Here is a 26,623-nt window from a genome sequence, read left to right as displayed (position 1 = left end):
AGAGCCAGTGTGGTGTAGTGATTAGAGTGGTGGACTCGTAATCTGGTGAACTGGGTTCGATTCCCTGCTCCTCCACATGCAGCTGCTGGGTGACCTTGGGCTAATCACACTTCTCTGAAGTTTCTCGAGTGTTTGTTGTGGGGGAAGAAGGGAAAGGAGATTGTTAGCCACTTTGAGACTCCTTAGGGTAGTGATAAAGCGGGATATCAAATCCAAACTTCCTCTCTTCTTCTTCTACCCTAAGGCAGGAGTAATCCAATGCACAAATATAGAATTGGGTACACCTGGCTTGACAGTAGTACATGTGCAAAGGATTTAGGGGTAGACAACAATTCTTTTTTAGTAGACAACAAATTTAACATGAATCAACACTGATGCAGCAGGAAAAAAGCTTATGCAATTCTAGGCTGCATCTGGTTAAGAACTTTGCTTCAGGATGAGGACAGAAATCGCGCGGTGGCGGGAGGCCCCATTAGCTAAAGTGGTGCTTCAGGTTAAGAACAGTTTCAGGTTAAGAACGGACCTCCGGAACGAATTAAGTACGTAACCATAGGTACCATGTATGTCATATGAGCAAAATTAAAGTTCTATTTCTTCATCTAGTAGGAAATGTAATAGATTGCTTATGTTGCTTAAGAAATGGTTAGAGATGTTGGTGATTTCTTCTCATCTGAAGGATTGATTTCTATCTTTCTATCTTTCTAACATTTCTCCAGGATCCACTCCCACCCTGAACGATAATTGTAGCGGTCACTGCTCACGATCATGTTCAAATAGAGAATACGTGGCTTCATTAGACCGCTGTGATCTACCTGGTTATGTCTTCTGTTGTAGAAAGATAGGTACGGTAATTGTTGGGAATATGAGATGAGATACCCACTTTGTGGAAGTTGACCCCAGTTTCAGTCACCACACAGAGGCAGCATAAGTTTACTGCTGCAGGAGATAAGGCTTCAGTAATCAGTTCAGTTGATAACCAGACAGAAAGAAAAGGATGCTGTGATTACTAAGAGCTTGGAAGAGTATCCTTAGGAGACACTTTCCTTCCTCCTGAAAACTTCTCTGCTGCCTGTCTCTGGGCATATCACTATTCCCTTAGGAAATATAAACAGAGGATACTTTCATTCTCTTTCTGCAATATCTTTCAGTCAAGATGACTCATGTGGCTCTAGCATTCATCTATGAAGACCTAAGACTTATGATGATAAACTTATGGTGCTTTTGATGCTGATTACTGCCCTGGGCAAAAATGTAAAGGTCCCTCAAACCACAGGACTGTAGTAAAATAATAAATATATAACTACCCCATTTGGGTGTCCTTTGCTGCTCTACCTTGTTCAAAATATTAGCTCATTTGATGGTACAGTAGTACTTTGGTTCTCAAATACCTTGGTACTCAAACAACTTGGAACCCAAGCACTGCAAACCCGGAAGTAAGTGTTCCGGTTTGTGAACTTTTCCGATTTTTATGTACACTCTAGGAATGTTGTATTTGACTGCTCTGTGTTTCACATCCCACAGTTTTTAACAGTCTGGAATGGATTAATCCATTTTGCATTACTTTCTATGGGAAAGTGTGCCTTGGTTTTGGAACGCTTTGGTTTTTAAAATGACTTCTGGAACGGATTAAGTTTGAGAACCAAGGTACCACTGTATGTCATTTGTGCAAGATTAAAGTTGTATTCATTTAGTGGAAAATGCAATGGACTGCTTTCACTGAATAGGAGATTCTTAGAAATGTTGATGATGTCTTCTCATCTGAGGGATTGATTTCTATCGTCACAATATTTCTCCAGGACCCATCATAAATGATTATTGTAAAGGTAGCTGCAAACCAAGTTGTCCAAGTACAGAATATGTGGCTTCAACAGCCTTCTGCCATCATCCTGATATGGTCTACTGCTGTGCAAAGAAAGGTAACATGTTATTTTTTTGTTATGGGCCTCAATTATTATGATTTGGAAAAGAGGTTAAAGATAATAAACAGTAGTATTCAAAGCAAGAGGAAGAACAAATAGGGAGCAGGTGCTGTGTGTGGGAGAAGATAAAGAGATGCTATTGGGTGACAGAGAAAAAGTGCTACTGCTCAGCACCTAATTTGCCTCTGTCTTCACCCATAAGGAAAACAGTGTACAACGTGGTGATAATAGAATGAATGATGCAGCAGCGAGGGTGCTGCAACCCAAGAGAGGAAAGGAGGTGGTAAGGGAACTCCTAGCTTCTCTGAATGAATTCAAATCTTCAGGGCCTTATGATCTGCACCCAAACATACTAAATGAAATTGCAGATGGAATCTCACTGTCTCTGTATATAATTCCAGTTACAGATAGGTAGCCGTGTTGGTCTGCCATAGTCAAAACAAAAAAAATTCCTTCCAGTAGCACCTTAAAGACCAACTAAGTTAGTTCTTGGTATGAGCTTTCATGTGCATGCACACGAAAGCTCATACCAAGAACTAACTTAGTTGGTCTTTAAGGTGCTACTGGAAGGAATTTTTTCTGTATATAATATATGGGAATCCTTGGAGAACAGGTGGTGTCCGTGCAGACGGGAAATGGACAAACTTTCTCGCCATCTTCGAAAAGTGAAAAAAGTGGACCCAGGCACATTGCAAGAAACGAGATTCTGACTAAACATAGGAAAGGACTGATGATAAGAGCTGTTTCAAAGCTGAACATACTGCTTGGGAAAGTGCTGGACTTTGCTTTCATTGGTGATTTATAAACAGAGGGTAGATGGCCATCTTTCAGGGATTATTTAGTGGTGCATTGCAGGGGTTGGAGTCCCTTAACCCACAAGCTCCACCCAGAATCAAAGGACAAGAATGATGGAAACTGTAAGTGAACAACATCTGGAATGAAGGAGGTTTGCCAGGCCTGCAGTGAAGAATGACATATTCATTCAGATATTCTCATGGATTTAGTTCATAAAAGAAATGTCTCAACGGGCTCTTTGATAATGTGATTCCTCCACCCTCCCTCTGAAAAACATAGCCTTACTTTTTGGGAAGGAATTCTTTGCAAATGCTTCAGAATGTCTTTTAATGAATTTTCAACTTTAAGAAAAGGACAACTAAGTTGTATTCAGAGCAGAGTCATTAACATTAAAATTAATGAACTTAAATTAGTCATTTGAATTAATTTTAGTGGGTTTATCTGCAGTATGACTAACTTTGGGTACTAACCCTAGAAAAAGAATCTGGAAAATAATCTGTGGGCATTTGACTAGTCTTCTTTACCTTAGAAGATATTTCCTTTACAAAGCATTTCTGTTAGAAAGTTGATATGGGTTCAAGAATCTGGGTTTTCCAAAAGACCATACAGTTATTTAATTATTCTTTCTTCCTGAATGTGGTCTATTGCACGAGATTTAACATGTTCTCTTTTCTTCAACAGGGGCAAAGTAGCAAATCATAAAATGGTGTAAATTCCGAAATTGCACCTGTGCCTTTGTAAAGGAAAAAACTATGTCATTTGTCCAGTATTAAAAAATCTATTTCTTTGAAATGTAATGGGCTGCTTTCTCTGTATATGAAATGCTTCGAGATGTTGATGATCTCTTATCTGAGGGATTGATTTCTTTATAGCTAATTTTTCTATAGCTATAATATAGAAAATTTTTATAATAATAATATAGAAAAATTTATAATATAGAAAAATTTTCTCCAGGATCTACTCACACCCAGATGAAAGAATGTAAAGGTCGCTGCAAGCCACGTTGTTCAAGAAATGAATACGAGGGTTTTGGAATGACTTGCCATAATATTGAGCATGCCTACTGCTGCAAAGGGACAGGTAACATCCCTAATTTTTGCTATGGAACACAACTATTTTGATGGGATTTTGGGCTGAGGTGCTCAGAGGGTGAGACATTTTCATTACTGTGAAGCAGAGTGGGAGAACGAGAAATTAGCTTTGACAAAGCAATTATATTTCAAACATTTCCAGTTGCAAAAGAGCAACACCTTAGTTAAGTATTCATTCTTTCATTCTTTATGGATTTCAACACAAGAAGCGTTTTATGGAAGAGAGATGATACCGTATTGGCCCAATAATAAGCCACACTCCCCCCCCCCAAATTCCGATCTGGAAAAGTGCAGCTTATAATTATAATTATAATTAAGTGCAGCTTATAATTGTGACCTTATGGAAAAGAGGTTAAATATAATAAACAATAGTATTCAAAGCAAGAGGAAGAAGAAATAAGGAGCAGGTGCTGTGTCTGGGACAAGAAAAAAAGATGCTCTTGGGTGACAGAGAAAAAGTGCTACTGCTCAGCACATATAAATATAAGGCATTGTGGTAATCTAATCTTGAAGTGGTCAGAGCATAGACAACAGATGTTAGTCTATCTGTATAGAGATGGGTTGCAGCTGGGCCACCATCTGAGGCTGATGGAAGGACCTCTCCACCACTGAGGCCACCAGAGCCTCAAATGACAGTAAAGGACCCAGAAGTAGCCCCTGAGCTGCGTACCCACTCCTTCAAAGGGAGGGTAACTCCATGAAGAGAAGGCAATCTCCCACCCACTAAGAGTACCTCCGTCTTACCTGCATTGAGCTTTCGTTTCTTGCCTCTCATCCAGTCCATTACCGAGGCAATACAATGGTCCATCACTTCCAGTGGCACACTTGCAGATGTAAAGGAGAAGTAGAGCTGTGTGTCACCAGCATCAGCGACCCGGACTTCAAAAGCCAGGGCATGCTATTAGCAGAGTGTACTGTGCACACAGAAGTAGGCGTGAGGTGTGTAAAGTCATGCTACACTACAGATTTATTAAACATAAATCAGAACAAAGAAACATGTCGTCTCTCTCTCATGTCGTCTCAGAGAGAAAAGCAAAAGCTATACACAAACGGAAGTTCCCAGCATACTGTGCTGGAATGTAAACAGACATGTGACACGCAACAATCTCATGCCTGTTCATTAAGGTGGAATGGAAATGTCAATAGACAGAGCATAGACAACAGAAATTAAGCTATCCATATAGAGATGGGTTGCAGCTGGGCCACCAGCTGAGGCTGATGGGAGGCTCTCTCCACCACTGAGGCCACCTGAGCCTCAAATGACAGTAAAGGACCAGAAGTAGCCCCCTGAGGGATTGATTTCTATCTTCACAATATTTCTCCAGCACACATCGCAAATGATGATTGCAAAGGTAGCTGCAAACCAAGTTGTTCAAGTACAGAACAAGTAGCCCATTTGTCCCTTTCCTTGTGGGTGCCACGGCAACCTTCAGCAATGATCCATAAATAAGTGGAAACTTTTGATTATATCTTTGAGTCTCCTGGAGAGCGGAGCAGAACCAGTGTTCAACCACACAGGTCCTATTCCATTATTTGTTTCCTTCTTCATACTGCTACATTTGCCATGGGAGGGCCAGCTGTCCTCAGCACTGCAGTTTGCTGTAAAAGACCCAACTGATCAGTTTGGGGTACCGTATTTTTCACTCTATAGGACACACCCGACCATAGGATGCACCTTGTTTTAGAGGGGGAGAACAAGAAAAAAAAAATTCTCCCCCTCTCTGCTCAGCACCCCTTCAGCGAAGCAGCAGGAGAAACGGAGCCCCTTCCATTTCTCCTCCCACCTCGCTGAAGGGGCGCTGTGCAGCTCTCCCTCTCTGCTGAAGCCAGGAGAGTCTTGCTATCAGGGATAGCCGCCTGAAGCCTTTGGAGCGCAGAGGGACCTCACGCTGTGCTCCAAATGCTTCGGGTTCCTTTCGCTGAAGCAGGAGAGTCTTGCACTTCAGAGGCTTTGCGTTGCTATCACTGAAGCCAAGGAGCCTGCATTCGCTCCATAGGATGCACACACGTTTCCCCTTAATTTTTGGAGGGGAAAAAGTGCGTCCTATAGAGTGAAAAATACGGTATTTGGGTTTCAAAATGTCCAGGATGATGTCTTGGGTGCTTTAGCTGAGATTCCTGCATTGCAGGGGGTTGGACTTGAAGGCCCATAGGGTCTCTCCCAACTCCATGATTCTATGAGGAACATGTTGTTGTTTAGTCGTGTCCGACTCTTCGTGACCCCATGGACCAGAGCACGCCAGGCACACCTGTCTTCCACTGCCTCCCGCAGTTTGGTCAGACTCATGAGGAACATAAGAAGAGCCAATGGCCTACCCAGTCCAGCATCCTGTTCTCGCTTTGGCCAATCCGATGAGGAGCACAAGAGCAGTCAGCCCTTCAAGCCAATTTTTTTTAGTCAAGCCAATTTTTACCAGTGGTTTTAACCAGACTCGGACTAACTTTGGGTACTAACCCTTGAGAATGAATGCATAGACCAAATGGCAAGATGGGAAGCTAATCATTCTTTATCTTTCAAGATATTTGCTTTACAAAGCATTCCAGTTAGAAATATATGCTCAAGAATTCTGGCTTTTCTCATTTGCTCATGTAATATATGTTTTTCTGAGTGTGGAATATTGCACGAGATTTAGCATAACTTGTTCTCTTCTCTTTGATAGGGGAAGAATAGCAGATCATATAAGAGTGTAACAGGAAATTCCTAAGTCGCACCTGTGTCTTCGTAAAGAATGGAGCCCTATTTCCATTGCTATTCTGAAGCATTTGATATATGAACAATCTTCCAGATGTTACTTTTGGTTACCAAGAGTCTTTCCAGGAATTAACTATCTCATTCCTTTCTGCTCCTAATAAAACCAAACCTGTTCTGCAGACCAAGTCCTTTGTCATCTTTTCCTATGCAAACTGGGAGGCAAAGTTATCTTGTTTATTTCATTGTTATATGGTGGAATTAAAAACTTCTCTGGTTTTCTTTGGCTTCAAAGGGAGGGAACTCAGCTTGAAAGGACAAGGTCTGGTGTGTGTTTGTATTTACTAGTCTCCTGTGACTCGCCTGCTTCCTCCTTCACTTCAAACTGAGCTGGCATATGATGCCAGGTGCAAAAGGCTCCATCTTCCCCAGTCTCCCAGACACATATGCAGATTTCTCCCTGCCTTGTCATCAGAGGGATAATATGATAAGCAGCTGTAGAAGCTCAAAATTGTCCCAAACAAGCAGAACAGCCACAATGAAAATGTTAATAAGTATAATAATATGCTGTATAGATTTCAGGTGTTGCCAATTTTATTTGCAGCAAAGGTTCTTGGAAAGCCCCCAGATTCCACAATTTAGGAATATAATGAATGATTCAAGTGTCCAGGGTATTCTCACCCGTTGCTGTTGTTTATGGCCCTGTCTGATGAACAGGATAACAGCATTGTTCTTTTTCTACATTATACTTGAAACAGGAAGATGCACACACATTTCCATAAGATGCACACACATTTCCCCTTCATTTTTGAAGGGGAAAAAGTGTGTCTTATAGAGCAAAAAATACGGTAAGTTGTCTGCAAAGCACACGAGGAAGAGCTTTGAATCCAAACTGCTTTCCCTGCAGAGGTGCAGATGATCCTTAAATGCAAGTAGCAATAAGGAGATTGTTCTTTCTGTGTAAGCATTTAGGAAGCGGCCTTGTGCTGGTGTAGTATTCTTGACTATGACTCTGACCTGCTCCCTTACATCTCAGTTGTTCAAGTCGTCTGCTCTCTGATCCTTTCAGCTGCAGATTCCACTCTTCAGTAAATGAATCGTGTGTACTAGGATGAGCAATGACCCCTTCCTCTCATAATATCTTGACATGCTGCTAAAATTATGACACCACAACACAATCCAAAATGCACAAAATAAACTCAAAAGGGATTTTAAAGGAACAACGTGATTCTTGAATCAAGAAAATGGATACAATGTATATATAAGAGCTGGCCTGAGGCATTTTTCTGAGAGAGGTAAAGGACAAAATGGCGCCCAATGATGATTCCATATCAATATATCTACTAGATGGGGGAAGTCATAGCCAAATTTTCAAAGCAACACTTGAAAATGGCTAATATTCAAACAATTCAATGATGCTGAATATGAACTGGGTGCCAAATGTATTGTCTAACATGAATGTGGCCTAGAACAGAATGAAAAGGGGCATATTATAAGAGTCTAGCTCTACTTTGGCCAAATGTTTGATTCCACTATGGCAGGGATGGTGAAACTCAGCCCTGCAGAGCTAACAACTCCCTCCAGATTTCCCCATTAAGAAGCCCCACACTCTCATGCTGTCACACATGAGAACATGTGGGTCAGGATGGGACTTCAACAGATCAACTGGGAGCTTTAAACTTTACTTTGATTGAGAAAGACATGCTCCCAACCACTCACCAGCTGGCTGGTATTCTGTCAAATGTCATTTTGGAGTTAGAGGGACCACAGCACAAGTAGAGGAAAGTTCAGAAGGGTTAATTCCAGCATGAAATAACATGTTTAAATCAGGCACAAAAAACAGTGACACAGTCCTTAAGCAAACTAACAAACCATGCATATGCGGGGGCCCAGCGCCTTCTGTCAAGAGTTTGGGTGTATCCTTTGACGCCTCCCTTTCCATGGAGGCACAGGTTGCAGCCACAGCAAAGGTGGCATTTTCCCATCTCTGCCATTCCAGCGGGTGCAGAATGCTGCGGTGAAGCTCCTTACGGGGTCCTCGCCTTGGGACCATGTTCATCCAGTGCTTTACCAACTGCACTGGCTCCTGGTGGAGTACAGGGTCAGGTTTCAGGTACTGGGTTTGACATTTAAAGCCCTATGCGGTCTAGGATCCACATACCTATGGGACCGCCTCTCCTGGTATGCCCCATGGAGGACCTTAAGGTCCACAAATGACAACACTTTGGAGGTCCCAAGTCTCAAGGTGGTTAGACTGGTCTCAACTAGGGCCAGGGCCTTTTCAGTACTGGCCCCGACTTGGTGGAACACTCTGTCACAAGAGACTAGGGCCCTGCGGGACTTGACATCTTTCTGCAGGGCCTGTAAGACAGAGCTGTTCCGCCTGGCGGACTCAGTCGGACCCTTATGTTTCCCTCTCCTTACGCTTTTGATCTATGGGCTACTTTTAAAATGAGGCTGCATTTTAAATTGCATTTTAACCTGTATTTTAAATTGCTTTATTTTATTTTTTTCTATTATGGTTGCTTTTCAGGGAAAAACGAAGTCATCAGAAAGGTACATATTGTCTAGCCATTGAGATGGGCTGTTGAGAACAAGTAGCCTGTTTGTTCTTTTCCTTGTGCCACAACATCCTTCATCAATGATCCATAAATAAGGGGAAACTTTTGATTATATCTGTGAGTCTCCTGGAGACTGGAGCCGAACCACTGTTCAACCACACATGTCTCATTCTATTCCATTCTTTGGTTCCTTCTTCATACTGCTACATTTGCCATGGGAGGGCCAGCTAGTCTCAGCACTGCAGTTTGCTCTAAAAGACCCAACTGGTCAGTTTGGGGTATTTGAGTTTCAGAATGTCCAGGATGATGTCCTGGGTGTTTTAGCTGAGATTCCTGCATCGTGTGTGTGTGTGTGTGTGTGTGTGTGTGTGGACTTGAAGGCCCATGGTGTCCCTTCCAACTCCATGTTTCAAAGAAGACCTGTCCACCTGGCCATTTGGGTGTCCTTTAGTGCTTCGGCATGCTAGTAATCTTAGCCCATTGGATACTATGTCATATGTGCAAAATTAAAGTTCTATTTCTTTGTCTATTAGGAAATGTAATGGATTGCTTTCACTGATTAAGAAATGATTAGAGAGGTTGGTGGTCTCTTCTCATCTGAAAAATTGATTTCTCTCTTCATAATATTTCTCCAGGATCTACTCCCACCCTGAATGATCATTGTAGAGGTCGCTGCAGACCAAGGTGTTCACGTAGAGAATATGTGGCTTCAACAACCTCCTGCGATCATCCTGATCATGTCTACTGCTGCCAAAAGAAGGGTAACATGTTAAATGTTTGTTATGGGCCTCAGTCATGAGTTGGAAAAGAAGGTAAAGATGATAAACAGGGTTGTTTGGCTATGCTGGAAGGAAGAGGAAGAAACAAGGAGCAGGTTTTCTGCATGGAGAGGATGGAGAAATGCTTCTGGATGACAGAGAGAAGGTGGGCTGCTCAACACCTACTTTGCCTTGTCTTCCTCAGTGTACCGACCCCTCTTGCTCTCCAGGCTTCAGAGATAGCCGCCTGAAGCCTTCGGAGCATGGAGGGAGCACTCCGTCTGTGTTCCGGAGGCTTCAGGTTCCTTTCGCCGAAGCCAGGAGAGTCTTGCTCTCCCAGCTTCAGCGAAAGGAACCCGAAGCCTGCAGAGCGCAGCGGGAACTCGCGCTGTTCTCTGAAGGCTTCAGGTTCCTTTCACTGAAGCCAGGAGAGCAAGACTCTTCTGGCTTCAGCAGAGAGGGAGAGCTGCGCAGCACCCCTTCAGCCAAGCGGGAGGAGAAATGGAAGGGGCTCTGTTTCTCCTGCCGCTTCGCTGAAGGGGCGCTGAGCAGAGAGGGGGAGATTTTTTCCCTCTTGTTCTCCCCCTCTAAAACAAGGTGCATCCTATGGTCCAGTGCGTCCTATAGAGCGGAAAATACAGTAGTTGGTACTGGGCCATTTCCATAGCAACAGACTTGGCTGACTTTGCACCTGTTGGCTTATCTAATCCATGGGGTGATTTATGCTTATGAAGCAAATTAACCCCTTCCACATGACCTGGTTCTCCAAAATAGCAAGTTAATTTTTTGTTTGTTTTTAAGGACTGAAGCTCTTAGGATCAGGAAATGTGGTTAAAGATAATGAAAAGGTAGTGGTTGTTCTTGCTTTGTTCAAAGCATGAGGAAGTACAAACCAGGAGTAGTGATAGGAGCTGGAGTCAGAAGTACAGTAGGTCAGCAACTAAACAGTCTCTTTTTTTAAGGAACCAAAACAGTGCAGGCCTAGTGATTGCAGCACATCTTCTCAGTAGGTGTTGCCGCAATGAGGCAGTTGTGAGGCCTAAATGTTCCCACTTTCCCACTGCTTTTAGAACTTCTTCTCCTTCAGGGGCCCTTCCCAAGCAATCTCAGGCTCCTTCATCTAGTCTCTCATTGCTAACCTGTGCTCTGCTCTTTTCACTCCTCTATGTGTTCTGGGAGACCAGGGGAGAGGATGCGGGTTGCAGCAGGATGGGGAGACTCCCTGGATTCTTCAGCAGCCAGCCTCATCTCTATCTCCTGCCCCCCTCCTCTTCTCCACCCTCCGCTGCTGCCTCTGATTCTGGACTGCTCTCTGTCACCTCCTCTTCCTGCTCACTAAATCCTGTTACCTCTTCAGCTTCCAAGACCTCCTTCTCTCAGTCTGCTCCCTCTTTCCCCCCAGACCACTCATAATCGCCCCACCACCAATCCCCTGTCTCTGAGCCTTCTTCTTTTAGGCTCTCACTACTCCTCTGCATCCATCCAGTCAATGACAAGTAAGTCCCATGCACTGAGAAAATTTGGGGCTAGACAGAAGGTGGAACTGCTCAACAACTACTATACCTCTGTCTTCTGCTAAAAGGAAACAGTGCACAATGTGGTGATTATAGAATAAATGATGCAGAGGGATAATATTTCTCCAGGACCCACCCACCCACCAGGACCCACCCACCCACCGGATGGAATTTGTAAAGGTTGCAAACCAAGTTGTTCAGATAGAGAATTTGTGACTTCAACAACTTACTGCCAGGATCCTGATCTTGTCTACTGCTGTGATATTATAGGTAACGTATCTATCTTTTCCTAAGGACTGCAAATATTATGTGATTGGGGAGGTGAGCAGTAGTGTTTCTTCTTTCTTTCTTTCTATGTTTGAAGCAAGAGAAAGGACAAACAAGGAATAGCATGGAGAGGTGCTATTAGGTGACTTGGGGAAAATGGAGCTGATCCACACCTACTTTGCCTCAGTCTTTTTCACAAGTTTTCAAAAGGAAAACAATGTGTTGATATTACAATTAATAATGCAGGGAGGGAGCTGCAGCCCAAGAAAGGAAAATACAGTGGTACCTCGGGTTACATACGCTCCAGGTTACATACGCTTTAGATTACAGACTCTGCTAACCCAGAAATAGTACCTTGGGTTAAGAACTTTGCTTCAGGATGAGAACAGAAATCACGTGGTGGCAGCACGGCAGCAGCAGGAGGCCCCATTAGCTAAAGTGGTGCTTCAGGTTAAGAACAGTTTCAGGTTAACAATGGACCTCCGGAATGAATTAAGTATGTAACCAGAGGTACCACTGTAGGTGGTAAGGGAACACCTAGTTACTTTAAAGGAATTCAAATCTCCAGGGCCTGATTAGCTGCATCCAAGGGTACAAAAGGAGTTTGCAGATGTAATCTCAGGTCTATAATCTTTGAGAATTCCTGGAGAACTGGTGGCAGTTGTTGTCCCCATCTTCAAAATGGGTTAAAAGGCCAACCCAGGTAACTACCAACTGGTGAGCTGGACATCCTGACTGCCTGACTTTGATACTGAAAGTTAAAGAAAGAGTGGCTCTCTTCCTGCAATATCTTTGAGCCAGAAGGTGACTTTTGTGACTCCTACATTCAGTGGTGATGACCTTTGCCCTGCTGGTTCTCTTTTTGATTTTGTTATACCTGGGTAAAAAATAAAGGTCTGTTCTATCAATGGACTGTAGTAAAAAAAAAAAAAAAGTCTAGTCCATTTTTGTGTCTTTTGCTACTCTAACTTGCTCAAAACATTAGCTCATTTGAAACTTTGCTATTTGTGCATAGTTTTATTTAGTGGAAAATGTAATGAAATCTCAGTGACTGCTTTCACTGAGATGCTTAGAGATGTTGGTAATTTCTTCTCATCTGAAGGATGGATTTCTATCTTCATAATATTTCTCCACAATCCACTCCCACCGAGCAAATGAAGTGTAAAGGTCGCTGCAAACCAAGGTGTTCACGTAAAGAATATGTGGCTTCAACAACCTCCTGCCATCATCCTGATCATGCCTACTGCTGTCGAAAGAAAGGTAACATGCTAATTTTTTTCTTATGGGCCGCAATCATGAGTTGGAAAAGAAGGTGAAGATAATGAACAGGGTTGTTTGGCTATGCTTGAGGGAAGGCAAAGAACAAACAAGGAGTAAGTTTTCTGCGTGGAGTGGATGGAGAAATGCTTTTGGGTGACCGAGAGAAGTTGGACTCCTCAACACCTACTTTGCCTCTGTCTTCTTCCAAAAGTGTATAATTTGATGATAATAGAATAAAAGATACAGAGAGGGGACCTCAGCGCAAGAGAGGAAGAGAGTTGGTAGAGGAACACCAAGCTACTCTGAATGAATTCTAATCTTCAGGGCCTTAGAACTGCTCCCAAACATTCTAAAGGAATGTGCAGATGTAATCTCACAGCCTCTGTATAGAATATTTGGGAATCCTTGGACAAAAGGTGGTGTCCCTGCAGACTGGAAGTGGGCAAACTTCGTTGCCATCTTTAAAAAGAAAGAGGACCCAGGAACATAACTGGTTGGTCAGCTTGGCTAGGATACTAGGAAAGGTCCTCAAAATGACAATGAGTCAACGAGCAGTTAGCAGGCATGCAACTTTCAGAGGGCCCTGGGGGCCCGAGCACCAACAAATTTTCATTTTGGGTGTCCATGGGTGCCTGGCTACTGCCTCCTGCTGTGGCCTCATGCTGTGGCTGTAGCCTCCCATTGCCTCTGCAACCCAGTGTGGCGGAGGTGCAGGCCCTGGCCCAGTTGCATTGTTTTCTCAAAAACAAGTCATAGCTGATGAATCCAAGTTAAACAAACAAACAAACAAACAAACAAACAAACAAACAAACAAACAAACCCAGAGTGACAAGCTTGGTGGATAAGGGGAATGCTGTGAATGTCTTGATTGTAGTAAGGCTTTTGACAAACTCCCCCCTGGTTGCTTGTCATTCTGGAAAAAGAAATCACAAGTGGGTTACGACAGGGTTCTGTCCTGGGCCCAGTGTTATTCAACATTTTTATAGACGGCTTAGATGAAGGAAACAGAGGGGCTGCTCATCCAATCTACAGGTGTGGAATTTAGCTCTTCAGGAAAAGCTTACCTGGCATGTCAGACTTTTGAATGGGAAAGCAAAGCCACACTCAAATCTGGTGGGACTTTGTTGGATATATCAGCAAGGAACTGTTATATTGTTCTCTCCCCCAACCCTATCCTGGTATCCCAATACATTAGGTAAAGGTAAAGGGACCCCTGACCATTAGGTCCAGTCGCGGACGAGTCTGGGGTTGCGGCGCTCATCTCGCTTTATTGGCCAAGGGAGCTGGCGTACAGATTCTGGGTCATGTGGCCAACATGACTAAACCGCTTCTGGTGAACCAGAGCAGCTCACAGAAACGTTGTTTACTTTCCCGCCGGAGCGGTACCTAATTATCTACTTGCACTTTGAGGTGCTTTCGAACTGCTAGGTTGGCAGGAGCAGGGACCAAACAACAGGAGCTCACCCAGTCGCAGGGATTCGAACCGCCAACCTTCTGATCGGCAAGTCCTAGGCTCTGTGGTTTAACCCACAGTGCCACCCACGTCCCTTTCCCAATACATTAGGGAAAAATAGAATACATGGCCTTCTGTTTATTATAAGTTATACTTTACTGTACATTGCAGTGCCACCCATTGCGTGAACAGGCAGCGACCACCCCAGCCCCCAGGGATCACCAGAAAGGAATAATGACTCTGACAAGGAGATCCAGTGTGGTGTAGTGGTTAAGAGCGGTAGTCTCGTAATCTGGGGAACCGGGTTCGCGTTTCCGCTCCTCCACATGCAGCTGCTGGGTGACCTTGGGCCAGTCACACTTCTTTGAAGTCTCTCAGCCCCACTCAACCCACAGAGTGTTTGTTGTGGGGGAGGAAGGGAAAGGAGAATGTTAGCCGCTTTGAGACTCCTTAAAAGGGAGTGAAAGGCGGGATATCAAATCCAAATCCAAATGTGTTATGGAATTAAAATTTGGCCACAACTTTATTAAACTTTCAAATGTAGGAAGACCTTGGCTTAGGCATTAGGCATATATCCCTCCCAGGTGGGGGGACTGGGGCTCCTCAGGGTAAATGGGTTATGGGGGTGCTCTGCAAGACACATGTGTACACAGGCAGCCCACCCCATATCCACGCACGCTGGGTAGTTCACTGACAACCTTTTAGTGTATAGCCAGTGACACTCATATTACAACCCCTTTAAGAGGGGACCCTGGAATTGCCATCGTGGGGTGTGTGTGTGTGAGTCACCACTTCACACTCCCCCCCCCCCCAATTTCAGGGAAGAAAAGACTAAAGGATTCCGCCCAAGGCCTTAAACTGTGACGAATTCCTACAGGGAAGACAAAACTTGCCAGTGCAGGAGAAATTCTTCCCAGCTCTTCAACAGCAACCAGTCAAAAGACTGTAGCAGCACCTGCTAAACAGGAAGAAAAAGGTTAACCTGTAAGCAAGAAACATTAAACAAAGGGAGGGTTGGGTGAATGAAGCTCCTGAGCCGACTGCCGGGCTGCTGCTGGCTCCACCCCCTAATTATATGATTGGCCCCACCTCCTAGCAGTGTAAATTGACTGACTGAGGCTGGGCGTGAGCCCCCAAAGAATAACACTGAGAGGCAGGCCAGCCCACATAAGTTCCCTGGGCTCTGAAGAACCGCGTGCGATCCCGGAAAGTGCACCCACAGTGTGAGTGTTCTCCTTGTGCACTCAATCTTTCCCAACATCAGGGTCTTTTCCAGGGAGTCTTCTATTCTCACGAGGTGGCCAAAGTATTGGAACCTCAGCTTCAGGATCTGTCCTTCCAGTGAGCACTCAGGGCTGATTTCCTTCAGAATGGAGAGGTTTGATCTTCTTGCAGTCCATGGGACTCTCAAGAGTCTCCTCCAGCACCATAATTCAAAAGCATCCATTCTTCGGCGATCAGCCTTCCTTATGGTCCAGCTCTCACTTCCATACATCACAACTGGGAAAACCAGAGCTTTAACTATACGGGCCTTGATTCTAGGGAGGCTTTTAATTACTATTATTTTATTATTTGTATCCCGCCCATCTGACTTGGCCCCAGCCACTCTAGGCGGCTTCCAGCATATATAAAAACATACAAAAACATTAAAAACTTCCCTTTACACGGCTGCCTTCAGATGTCATCTAAAGGTTGTATTGTTAACTTATCTCCTTGACATCTGATGGGAGGGCATTCCTCAGGGTGGTTGCCACTACGGAGAAGGTCTTCTGCCTGGTTCCCTGTAACCTCACTTCTTTCAGGGAGGGAAGCGCCAGAAGGCCCTTGGGGCTGGATGGTGCCTTGTACTCCAGTTGGTGCCAAGCTGGTGCCAAACATGTTGCTCTGCTTTCCTTTGAACCGCAACCGTGAGGCCGGCGTGGTGGGTGGGTCTTGTCATCTGGGCAGCCCATGATTCTCCATGCACACTGCCTAGACTTGCGTGTGTCACTACTGTTATTTAATGTTACTTAATGCCCAGCCTGTTAGGGCGTGTGTGGCGCTGTGGGTTAAACCACAGAGCTTAGGACTTGCTCCAGCACCATAATTCAAAAGCATCAATTCTTGGTGACCAGCCTTTTTTATGGTCCAGCTCTCACTTCCATACATCACTACTGGGAAAACCATAGCTTTAACAGGTCTTCACTTACCTCATAGTAAATGTCACAAATATTGGAAGTTCAGACATTGGGTTGGAACCTTAGCTGACCAGAGGTCCTGTTAAAGGGTTGCACGAATGGGAGTCCATGTGGGGGCCTATGGGACATAGTGCCTTTCCCGATGGTGGCCCTGTTGGGATTGTACAAGCTGATGCATGTCCACTGGCACTAACTCCAGGGCCCCCCAGGGCCCCCTGCACCCACAATATTTTTTGTGTGACCGTGTGATCTTAGTTGAGACTTCCAGAGCTTTGTGAGCCCTGAAAGTTGTGTCTGAAGCCTCACAGAGCCTCCCAACGCAACTTCCAAGAGAAACCAGAAGTCTCATTGGAGGCCTGAGACGTAACCTCCGAGGCCCAAGAGGTCTCGTGGGAATGGAGTTGAGAGACGACCTAACCTGGGGAGAGAACAGCAAAGACCTGGTGAAGAGAGCACAGCAGAGGTCATATTTTCTGAGAATCCTCCGGAAAAAACAATCTCTCAAAGGACCTGTTGATGGCATTTTACCATTGCACTGTGGAGAGCGTACTAACTTATGGTCTGTGCGTGTGGTTTGGGAGCTGCACGGCCAGGGAAAAAACAATGCTATCCAGGGTTGTAAAGACTGCAGAGAGAATTATTGGGTGCACTCTTCCCACTTTAGATCAAATCTATGCTGCCAGGTGCCATAAGAAAGCAGCAGAGATAGCACACGATAGTACGCACCCCGGAAACGATCTCTTTCAGCTTCTGCCTTCTGGAAGAAGGTATAGGGTTATAAAGGCCAGGACTAGCCGCCTGAGAAACAGTTTCTACGCTAATGCAATTCTGGTTCTAAACGCAGCATAAGGGGTCTCTGTAGTATAGTGTATTTTAAAATGGGGTTTTAGAGTTTTTAGGGGTTTTGAATGTTTTATGCAGTTTTTCAATTTCATTGTTCTGCAAGGGACAATGACAATAAAGATATCATTATCGTCTTGGAAGTGACATCTAAGGCCCTGCACAGTCTCAGAGGCTACTTCTAGTAGAAACTGGAAGTCACGTCGGAGGCCTTGGAGGCGTTGCTGCGGCGCCCGCAGTGTAATGTGACGTAATGATGTCACAACATCACTTTCCATCTCACGTGCCATTGGGCAGCCATAATCTGGGGCCCAACTTGGTACCACTGTCCATGTTAGAGGTGACCTCCCAGTCAGGGTTGACCCACCCTACTCAACAACCAGTGGTCAGGCTGCTTGATACCCAATGCCTTGGCCAAAACCTACTGACAAGTGAAATCAATAAAAGTTATGGCCTATTTCAACCCAATAGCAATGTCCTGTTGTCTCATTTATTTGGTTGGCCTTTTACTGGGCTGTGAGCATCTTGCCCCTGTATATGCAATCCAATCCTGTACGTAACTACTATGTATCTCCCTATATCTGGTCCACTTGCACAAAGCAAGGGCAACTCATCTATCAAAACAATGCAGACATTTTAAATAATCCCACAAGAAAGGAAAGTTACAAAATGGGGAGGCTAGTCTATTAAGGAAAAAGCAGGCACTACTGAATGCTCCACCTTCCATTTACACACATAGTTTTGACTATATATTCTGGGTGAAACATAAGGAAAACTTTTATATAATTTTCTTTTGTTTTTAAGTATAAACTATGAAGATGAAGATGAAGATTGAGGATCATTTGAATATTGGGGGCTGGCCCATCACTTGGAGAGCCACTGGATCCTGCTTCAACCCCAGCTAGAGTCTCCTTCTGTTTCTTCATCAAAGCATCCAGATCAAAAGAAGTGCTTGCAACATTCTCCATGATTACATGAGATTCTCCCTTGCAATAAAAGTGAATAAAAAAAAGAGCAATTTCCATTCATTTGTCCTGATCTGATTATTTACTAGCATGAGGTTATTCCTGCTTAAATGTAGAACGTGACATTTGTTCTTACTGAAATTCATTTTGGGTTTTTTTGGCCCTGGTCCCCAATCTGCTAAGGTCACCTGGAATCCTGATTCTACCTTCTGAGGTATTAGCCACCCCTCCCAGTTTGGTGTCATCTGCAGATTTGTATGCATTGTTTTGTTCACGTTGACCTTCATGACATTTTTCAAAAGAAAGAGCAGGAAGTAATTATCCAAAATTAATAGCAATGAATATCCTTAGCAGAAAGTTAGGAAGAACATACAGTCCTTCCTTCACCCTGAAAGTTTCTCTTCCTCCTGCCTCTGTGCATGACATCATTCCCTTAGTAAGTACAAATAGAAGATGCTTTCCATTCTCCCTCTGCAATATCTTTGAGCCGGAAGATGACTCTGGTGGCACCAGCATTCAGCCATGAAGACCTTTGCCCCACTGGTTATCTTTTTTATGCTGCTTAGCTTCCCAGGTAAAATATAAAGAACACTTGAACCACCGGACTGTGGTAAAAGAAGACTTGTCTAACTAGCTTTTTTGCTGTGCCATGCTTGAAGTATTAGCTCATTTGATACTATGCCATTTGCACAAGATGAAAGTAGACCTGAAGGAGCATCTCCACCCCCATCGTTCAGCCCAGACACTGAGGTCCAGCTTCGAGAGCCTTCTGGTGGTTCCCTCCCTGCGAGAAATGAGGTTACAGGGAACTGGGCAGAGGGCCTTCTTGGTAGTGGTGCCCGCCCTGTGGAACGCCCTTCCATCAGATGTCAAGGAAATAAACAATCATCTGTCTTTTAGAAGACATCTGAATGCAGCCCTGTTTAGGGAGGTTTTTAATGTTTGGTCTTTTACCATGTTTTTAATGTTCTGTTGGGAGCTGCCCAGAGTGGCTGGAGAAACCCAGCCAGATGGGCAGGGTATAAATAGTGAATTATTATTATTATTATTATTATTATTATTATTATTATTATTAGACTGCTTTCACTGAATAGGAGATGCTTAAAGATGCTGGTGATTTCTTTTCTTCTGGGGGACTGATTTCTATCTTGTTCATATTTCTCTAGGACCCACCCCCACACTGAATGAAAGTTGTAGAGGTCTCTGCAAACCAAGTTGTTCAGGTAGAGAATATTTGGCTTCGTCAACTTTTTGCCACCATCCTGATCATGTCTACTGCTGTGAAAAGACAGGTAACGTGTCAATCTTTTCCTAAGGACTGCAACTATTATATGATTTGGAAAAAAACAAAACAGGTTTGGGTTTTTTTTGGCTATGTTTGAAGCAAGAGAAAGAACAAACAAGGAGTAGGTCTTCTGCGTGGAGATAATGGAGAGGTGCTATTAGGTGACCTGGGGGGGGGGGGATGGAGCTGATCAACACCTACTTTGTCTCTGTCTTTTTCAAAAGGAAAACAGTCTGCAATGTGATGATATTACAATTAAGAATGCAGGGAGGGAGCTGCAGCCCAAGAAAGGAATCATAGAATCATAGAATCATAGAGTTGGAAGAGACCACAAGGGCCATCGAGTCCAACCCCCTGCCAAGCAGGAAACACCATCAGAGCACTCCTGACATATGGTTGTCAAGCCTCTGCTTAAAGACCTCCAAAGAAGGAGACTCCACCACACTCCTTGGCAGCAAATTCCACTGTCGAACAGCTCTTACTGTCAGGAAGTTCTTCCTAATGTTTAGGTGGAATCTTCTTTCTTGTAGTTTGGATCCATTGCTCCGTGTCCGCTTCTCTGGAGCAGCAGCAACCTTTCTCCCTCCTCCATGTGACATCCCCTTATATATTTGAACATGGCTATCATATCACCCCTTAACCTCCTCTTCTCCAGGCTAAACATGCCCAGCTCCCTTAGCCGTTCCTCATAAGGCATTGTTTCCAGGCCTTTGAAAACGATGGTGGTGATGGTGGAAAATAGGTGGTGGTGACAACAACAACAACAACAACAACAACAACAACTTATTATTTATACCCCACCCATCTGGCTAGGTTTCCCCAGCCACTCACTTTAATGAGATTCTCATTAAAAACATAAAGAATTCTCTCTCTCTCTCTCTCTCTCTCTCTCTCTCTCTCTCTCTCATAAAGAATTTATAAAATATAAATGAGATTCTCATTTAAAATATAAAGAACTGTATCAAAAGGGCCCCTTCCGATTCTCAGAACTGAGTGTCTTTGCAAATTAGGGTGGAATCTACAAACATAAAACCCCCTCTGAAAATGCTTTTTAAAAAGCATTAAAAGAATACATTGCATTTTCCATAAGGCTCACCATTGCCATCTAGTGTCCCATTGTTTACATTGTTTACCTTGCCGCTGGAGTGGTACCGACTTATCTACTTGTACTTTGACGTGCTTTTGAACTGCTAGGTTGGCAGGAGCAGGCACTGAGCAATGGGGGCTCACCCTGTCGCAGGGATTCGAACCGCCGACCTTCTGACTGGCAAGCCCAAGAGGCTCAGTGGTTTAGACCATAGCGCCACCCGCGTCCCATTGTCCCATTGTATATTGTACTTAAAACACACTTAAGACGTTTTCTTTGCAGCTGTATAGCTGAGTTCTATGTCAATTGCTCAGGATTAGTTCCATTTCTTTGCTTAGTGAGAAGTGTAATGGGCTCCTTTCACAGAATAGGAGATACTTAGAGGAGTTGGTGATCTCTTCTCATCTGAGGGATGAATTTCTACCTTCACAATATTTTTCCAGGACCCACTCTCACCCGAAATAAAAAATGTATAGGTCGCTGCAAAGCAAGTTGTTCAGGTGGAGAGTATGTTGCTTCAACAAGCTCCTGCCACCGTGCTGATCATGTCTACTGCTGCTCAAAGACAGGTAATATGCTAAATTTTTGTTATGGGCCACAACTATTATGATTTGGAGAAGAAAGTAATGATTATAACAGGGTTGTTTGGCTATGCTTGAAAGAAGAGGAACAAGAAAGGAGGAGGTCCTCTTCATAGAGAAGATGGAGAAATGCTATTGGATGACAGAGAAAATAGTGAACTGCTCAACACCAACTTTGCTTCTGTCTTCTTCCCAAAGGAAAACAGTGTATAATTTGATGATACTAGAATAAAAGATGCAGCTCAAGAGAGGCAAAGAGATAGAAAGGGAATACCTATCTACTCTGAATGAATTCGAATCTTCAGGGTCTAATGAACTGCACCCAAAGGAACTATATATATGAATGTGCAGATATAATCTCAGAGGCTGTTTTATAATATTTGAGAATCCTTGAAAATCCCTGCAGGTGGGCAAACATTGTCACCATCTTCAAAGAGGGGGAAAAGAAGACCTAGGCATCTATACCGGTTGGTCAGCTTGACTTCGATACTAGGAAAGGTCCTAGAAAGATATTTATAGTGTGGGTCTGTGAACACTTATTAAAGTGTTCTGTGGCTACTAAGAGCCAGCATGGGTTTCTCAAGGACAAGTCATAGCAGATGAAACTCCCCCCCCCTTTTCAATAGAGTGGCAAGCTTGGTGGATAAGGGGCATGCTGTGACTGTAGTGTATCTTGATTGCTGTAAGGCTTTTGACAAACTCCTTCATGGTTCTTTTGTCTTCCGGGGGGGGGAGTGGCAAGTGGGTTACCACAGGGCTCTGTCCTGGGCCTGGTGTTGTTCAACATCTTTATAAATGACTTAGATAAGGGAACAGAGAGGTTCCTTATCAAATCTGCTGATGGCACCAAATCAGGAGGGGTAGCTAATATCTCAGAAATAGAATCAGGATTTTAGATGACCTTTAGAGATTGGAGACCTGGGCCAAAACTAACAAAATGAATTTCAGTAGGGATAAATGTCAGGTTCTGCACTTAGGCAGGAACTGCCAGATGCATAAATATAGAATGGAGGACAAAGGATCTTAGAGGGGTTTTTTTCTTTTTAAGTAGACCACAAATTTAACTTGCGTCAACACTGTGATGCAGCAGCAAAAAGTTAATGCAACTCTAGATGTTCAGTCCTCACAGCAAGAGAAATAGCAGTACCACTCTTACCTCCCTTGGTCAGACCACACCTTTAGTACTATGTGCAGCTCTGGGTACCACAGTTCAGGAATGATATTGACAAAGTCAGCTGAGAGTGACCAAGATGCTCAAGAGTATGGAAAACACACCTTGGGAGGAACATTTGAGGGAGTTGGGTATGTTTAGCCCAGAGAAGAGAAGACTGAGAGGTGATCTTATAATCATCTTCAATATCTGAAAGGCTTCCATGTGGAAGATGGAACAAGCTTTTCTGCTGCTCCAGATGGCAGGACACGAGTCAATGGATTCCTATTACCAGAAAGGAGATTCTGACTAAATGCAAGGAAGAACTTTCTGGTGCTAAGAGCTGTTCCACAGTGGAATGGGCTACCTCAGACTTTGCTTCATTGGAGGTTTTTAAACAGAGGTTGGATAGCCTCCTGTCAGAGATTCTCCAGCTGGGATTCCTGCATTGCAGAGGGTTGGGAGCCGAATTCCACAGCTGTGTGACTGGAGTGATATCTGGGTTAGGTGCTCAGTGTTGGAACACACCTGGGGGGCAAACCTCTCCAGGCATCTTCCTGATGAATCGCAGCCCAGAATGTATATAAATCTTCATGCGCCAGCAGCACATATCAGAAGACTATGTGCACACTCACTCAGCAGAGTAGAACAGAAACAATCGTGGAGCGTGAGTGTGGCATTCTAAGTATTTATTAAGCAATATATAGTGGTACCTCGGGTTAAGAACTTAATTCGTTCTGGAGGTCCATTCTTAACCTGAAACTGTTCTTAACCTGAGGTACCACTTTAGCTAAGGGGGCCTCCTGCTGCTGCCACCGCACGGCCACACGATTTCTGTTCTCATCCTGAAGCAAAGTTCTTAACCCAAGGTACTATTTCTGGGTTAGCGGAGTCCGTAACCTGAAGCGCCTGTAACCTGAAGCGTCTGTAACCCGAGGTACCACTGTATACAGGACAAAGCAATCATGGTGACCTCTCAGTTCTTCTCCAAGAGAGAGAGAAAAAGAAAAGTACAAAAGTACAGTAGAGTGGAAGAGATCATAAGACTCCATTCTCATTTTCCAAGCCTGGAAAGTAAACACAGACATGTGATGTAACAATCACATATCCAACAACGGAGGAGTGAAATGCTAACACTTAGCGGGTGGGAAGATACAATCACTGGGCGGCAGAATGAAAGAACGAAGAAGTAACTTTTGAAAAGCAATTTAATTTGAAACATTTTGAATTGGAAAAATTGCAACACTTAACACTACATTTCTGGTCACACATAACCCCCAGTTTTCACTTGCATGTTCCATTTTCAGATGTCCCAGTGATTAAATTAATTCAAAGTACGTATAATACACAACATTGCAAAGTTGTACCACCTTTTGTATTATCTTTTCATGATTTCCAAGGACAACAGAATATAAATAGGAGTCCTTCCAGATGATCTTTTTACACTTCTTGTTTTTAGAGTTAATATATAGAGCAGGCAGGAACTATTTCCCCAAGAAGTCACCATCCAAATACCGTATTTTTTGCTTCATAGGGTGCACCGGACCATAGGGCACACCTAGTTTTTAGGGGGAGGGATCAAGAAAAAAAAATCTTATTTCCCCAGCCCCAAAGAGCAGTGTATAGGCTGCACAACCTCTCCCTTCCAGAGGGGTTGTGCGGGGCTATGGCACAAGCCAGGGCAGCGAGCAGGAACAAGCCAAGGCTGGGAGAGGCTGTGCATGGCTAAAGAAGCCATAGCCCTGTGCAGCCTCTCCCTGCCGGAGGGGTTGCGTGCAGCTATCGAACAAGCCAAGGCAGTGAGCGGGATGGATCCCGCTCGCTGTTTTGGCTTCCTCTTTAGCCCTGCCGGGAGAGGCTGTGCAGGGCTAAAGAAGCCATAGCCGCATGCAGCCTCTCCCTGCCGGAGGGGCTGTGTGCGGCTATCCCTGAAGCCTGGAGAGCGAGGCCTACCAATACTGTGTGCAGATTATTATAATTAGGAAGAGATGGAAAACTGGTGGTCCTCCAGATGTTAGATTCCTGGTTTCCATCAGCCTCAGCCTGCATGCCCAAAGGTTAAGGATTACCAAGATCTGAAGGGCCAAATTTTCAACGTGCTTATAGTAAGGGATTGGATATTGTGTCAGACACATTCTTGTGGATATTGTTCATCAAAGGAATGCACAAGTGGTACTTATTGCGTAGGATTTAACACAGCTTGTTCTCTTCTCTTCCATAGGGGCAAAGTAGCAGGTCATAAAATGGTGCAGCAGGAAACTCCTAAATTGCATCAGAACCTATACAAAGGGTGAAGTCCTTCTTCAATGCCATTCTTAAGCATCTGACACACAAGTAATCTTTCAGAAGTTCATTTCTGGTGGCTGAAAAGCCTTCCAGAAAGTAACGATCGTAATAAAATAATAAATAAAATAAAATCAGACATGTTGTGCAAATGGAGTCCTGTGTAAACTGGGAGTCAAATTGTTTATTTGATTGCTGTGTGGCAGAATCAAAACATTCCCTGGTTTCCTTGGCTGCAATAGAAGTGAATCCAGCCTGCTGCAAGGAATTCAGAGAAGACCTGGTTTTATGGCTTCTTCTTCTTCTTCTTCTTCTTCTTCTTCTTCTTCTTCTTCTTCTTCTTCTTCTTCTTCTTCTTCTTTTGAGGTGGGGGAGTTTTAAGAATCTCCTCTGACTTTTCTTTGGCCTCTGTGGAGAGCCAGTGTGGTGTAGTGGTTAAGCGCGATAGACTCGTAATCTGGGGAACCGGGTTCGCGTCTCTGCTCCTCCACATGCAGCTGCTGGGTGACCTTGGGCCAGTCACACTTCTCTGAAGTCTCTCAGCCCCACGCGCCTCACAGACTGTTTGTTGTGGGGGAGGAAGGGAAAGGAGAATGTTAGCCGCTTTGAGACTCCTGAAGGGGAGTGATAAAGCGGGATATCAAATCCAAACTCTTCTTCTTCTTCTCTTCCACTTCAAACTGTGGAACTGTGGAAACTGATGTGCAAGGAGGATGAGAAAATACTGGCAGCTAATCTGCACAAGTGGACTGTGGAGAGAGAGAGAGGGAATGCATGTGACCACATCCATCGCTTGTATGGACAAGGATGAAGCCAAAACCAATCATAATCATAATCATAATCATAATCATAATCATAATCATAATCATAATCATAATCATAATCATAATCATAATCATGATTTATACACCGCCCGTCTGGCTGGGTTTCCCCAGCCACTCTGGGAGGCTCCCAACAGAACATTAAAAACACGGTAAAACATCAAACATTAAAAACTTCCCTAAACAGGGCTGCCTTCAGATGTCTTCTAAAAGTCTGGTAGTTGTTTTTCTCTTTGACATCTGGTGGGAGGGCGTTCCACAGGGAGGACGTCACTACTGAGAAGGCCCTCTGCCTGGATCTTCGTAACCTCACTTCTTGCAGTGAGGAAACCGCCAGAAGACCCTCAGAGCCAGACCTCAGTGTCCGGGCTGAACGATGGGGGGTGGAGGCGCTCCTTCAAGGTATACTGGGTGTACTTAACCTGCCCCACAACTGAACTCATACGTGACAGGTGCGATTTGGTCAAATTGGTCTTGTGGGTCAAATGAGGAGACTAGGTAGGCCTAATTACACCCGTAGGCCTGAGGTTTTCCAGGCCAGAATAATATGATTGCAAAGTATTTCATGGTTACAATTCTGATAAATTTCTTATATATATTTTGGCACTTGGATCCTTCGATCCTTTGCATGAAGAGTAGGCATTGACTCCCATGTAGTGGGCAGGATGGTACTTTTCTCAATCTCTTCCTTCAGCCCCTTTTGTTACTTTCCAGACTGTTCTTAGCATTTGTGGAGAACTGTTAAGTTGTGGGTGAACATATCAGATGACACAGAGATTCTTCAAACAGCTCTTGTTTATTCACAGGCCAGAACAGAACTGAGCTGAAGGGTTCAGCCAACCTACTTATATAGAGCTCAACTCCACGGCAACAGTAACAACTTTCTGTAACTATCCAATCACTGAACATCACTTTCAATTCCTTATTTGCATATGTGGACCTGAGTGAAAACTATCTACAGTATCCCCCTGCTGGCCCAGGGTGAGAACTTCAGTACATAACAAGAACGATGGTGCCTTGGAGATGAGAATAGGAACATGCTGTCCCAAGACTAGAAGTGTGCCTTTAGGCCTTTAGATCTCAGTTTTTCTCTACCCTTTTGAGCTCGGTAAGGGGGCAAGTGGTGG

The 26,623-nt window shown here is 44.1% G+C and overlaps 1 pseudogene; it reads left to right on the top strand.

Moving 5' to 3' along the window:
* Positions 1-302: 302 nt before the first annotated feature.
* LOC144327128 (uncharacterized) lies at positions 303-24,624 on the top strand (annotated as a pseudogene).
* The last annotated feature ends 1,999 nt before the right edge of the window (positions 24,625-26,623 follow it).

The sequence above is a fragment of the Podarcis muralis genome, chromosome 3 (assembly GCF_964188315.1).
Source record: "Podarcis muralis chromosome 3, rPodMur119.hap1.1, whole genome shotgun sequence".
Classification (NCBI taxonomy): domain Eukaryota; kingdom Metazoa; phylum Chordata; class Lepidosauria; order Squamata; family Lacertidae; genus Podarcis; species Podarcis muralis.
The sequence above is the reverse complement of the archived record's forward strand: the minus strand, read 5'-3'. Positions and strand labels throughout refer to the sequence as shown.